The following is a 3,185-nucleotide window of genomic DNA, read 5'->3' as shown; positions in this document are numbered from 1 at the left end:
GGAGCTTCCGCCTCATACGGCTCCTCTAGGGATGGAGGTAGGCCCAGCCCAGGCTTGTGCGGTTAAGGTAGGGGCTGCTCCGCTAATGCGAGACCCCGGGGGAAGTAACGGGGCCACCATCTATAAGACTTGGAACATTTTGTGAATGTTGCATGCAAGACAGGGGNTGCTCCGCTAATGCGAGACCCCGGGGGAAGTAACGGGGCCACCATCTATAAGACTTGGAACATTTTGTGAATGTTGCATGCAAGACAGGGGGCCTAGCCAACTCTTCGGCTGGGGGCTAAGCTTGTCATAATGTACCGGATTGGGTATTTCAGGGGATGGTGAGAAGAACAATCTGTCTCATATGTGGGACAGTCTAATATCCATATCTTGAATAGGTGTCTGTGTGGAAGGTCAATTCCATCTTTTGACCACTCGGCCACTCTCCCCTTCCCGGGCCGAGGCCCCCCCCTTCGTAGCTTCTGGCGAAGCTGCGAGTTCATGAGCAAGTGACTTTTTGAATAAGCTATTAAGGTTAGGAATAGACGAATAGGTTCTGAAAGCAAGTCAATATACGATTGAAATCCATACAATTAATATCCGATCAAACAATACACTCAATTACAAGGTCAAACAATTCAATCCGCTCAAAAAGTCAAAGAAATTCAATCCGCTTGACAATGAAAGTCAAAATCCGTTCAAATAGTCAAAATCAACAATCCGCTCAACAAGTCAAAGTCAAAGATCGTACAAACACTTGAGACCAAGATTAAATCGCACACTTAAATCGTACAGGTTATAATCGGATTATCACTTAATCGGACAACGTTTAAACGATTTACCACTAAATCACACACACCAACAAGCGATTTAAATCTATATCGCTCAGGCTTTACCCGATTTAACCTAAATCGCACAATCACAATTCACGCAAAATGTTGAAGTCTTAAATCGCGCACAACTATACCCGATTTAATCTAAACCGATCAAAGAGTTATACGATTGAAATTCAAGCACAAACACAATTTTAACACTTTTCACCAAAAATTTGGATCAAAACATGAAAAAATTATGAGTTTTTGAAGAACAGTAACTTTTTCGTAAACTCTAAAATCACTCAAAACTTGATTAAAACACAAAATGATGTGAATAAAAAATGTTCAGATTGAAAATGCGAATCTAGTAGTGCAAATTTTAACAATTAACACTAAGAATTGATGCGATTAAAGCAGAAAATGTGCAATCCGGTCAAGAAAACTCAAGAACAGGCGATGAACACTCAAGAACAGGCGATGAACACTCAAGAACAGGCGATTAAAATTCACTAAATCCGTGCAAAATTCCTCGAAAAATTTGTAAATCCTCTATCAAATTGCTGCAATCTGTGCTCTGATACCAATTGATGTTCCCAAAATCATACAAATCAGATTAAATCTTCAAGAACTTGAATCAAGATGAGTAGAGAGAGATTTATCACCAAAGTTGATATTGTAATTCTTGAGAGAAAAGTACAAAGTGATTATCAGCACTAATCTGAATTATGAACTGAACTAATTACAATTAGCAAACTAAAGACTATTTATACTAGGAAAATAGTAAAGGCTAACTATTACAAAGCAAATACAATGGAAGAACTTGAATACAACATTTAAGCACATTCTTGAACCCAACAATATATCAAACTAGAGTAAATTAGTGATATTTTAATTTTTGTCTCATTCTTGTCTCATCTTGTTCCACCTGTTTTGGTAGAACAAGAAAAAACTTCTTTTGTTCCAGTTCTTGTCTCTGTCCATGTCACGCCAAACGCAAGACAATGAGTTCTTATTCTGTCTCATGTTGCGCCAAACGTGGGACAATAAATTTTGCTCCGTCCTGTCCTGTTCCGTCCCATGTACCAAATGCAGCCTTAAGGATTTAGTTGTTAAAAAAACCAGAGAGACTTAATCATTCAAAATCAAATAATCTATTGATTTTTTTAGGTTTTTTCTAAATTTTTATCATATTAATCTGTTTTTTACAGATTTAAAGGACATTTTTAACCGGCTTTAAAAAATTAAAAGGTTTTATCTATACTACATTATAAAACATTTGACAAAAACTCTTAAAAACCACTTTTTATGCATAAAGTACTATTTATTAATGCATGTTACTTAAAACTCAAGATTACAAGTAGATTGTGCATAAGTACAACTTATTAAAGCTCCATATCTGAATTCGTGTAACTAACTGCCGATAAACATAATCAAATACAGGATAAACATCTCATTTTAAATATAAAAAATCTAAAATATAATTAGGATAATCGTTAAGTGTAACACCCTGAAATTCTCTTCCCCACCGTCTCCAATCGTCCTTCTCGCGTCAAAAATTTCCTTTCGATCCGTTGCGAGGTATTCTTAAATTTCTCATATTTTTTAATATTTTATGTATATATATATACTTATATATATATATATATATATATATATATATATATATATACTTATGTGGTTATACTTCAAGAAAACCCTTTTTACATTTACATTTGTATTTTCATTCCTTTAATTCAAAGGCTAGATATTTGGGGTTGATTAATTTAAAAAAAGGGATTGGGGGGGGGGGGGGGGGGGGGGGTAATACATGGTTACTCCTTGAGCCATGACCCAACCAACAACCCTTGTTTGTTTGACACCTCATTTTAGTCTAGGAGTCTTTGCCTATTGTTCTATCATGTAGGGAGTGGGTAGAGGGATGGCATAAACTCCATTTTCTGCAGCTACCACACGAAAAACCTCCCTAACCCACCTGCAACCACACAAAGAAAAGCTTCCCTTCCTTTTTGCTTCTTCCTCATCTCCGGCGACTGCTGCCGCTTCTTCCTCGCCGCCGGCAGCTGCTGCCGCCCTCCTCCCTGCACCGCCGCTGCTGCGACGTCCCTCATCTCCATCGTCAACAGCCAGCAGCCGAACCGAAGACAGCAACTCAAATCGCTGTTGTGCTACGTTCTTCGTCTTCGTCGTCGGAAGCCTTTGTGAGTTCATCTTTATCCGGTCACGTTTTATTACCCCTCAAAACACTATAGGCTTGGATCCAATTTCTTATCATGATGAGGATACCTTTAATATAGATAATGTTATAATGCAAATATTAGATGATGAGGTTATTTTGGTATATAATGTTATAATGCAAATATTAGATGATGAGGTTATTTTGGTATA

The sequence above is a fragment of the Cynara cardunculus genome (assembly GCF_001531365.2).
Source record: "Cynara cardunculus var. scolymus isolate 2C chromosome LG 2, CcrdV1, whole genome shotgun sequence".
In the NCBI taxonomy this organism is placed as follows: domain Eukaryota; kingdom Viridiplantae; phylum Streptophyta; class Magnoliopsida; order Asterales; family Asteraceae; genus Cynara; species Cynara cardunculus.
Note: the sequence above shows the minus strand (reverse complement) of the source record.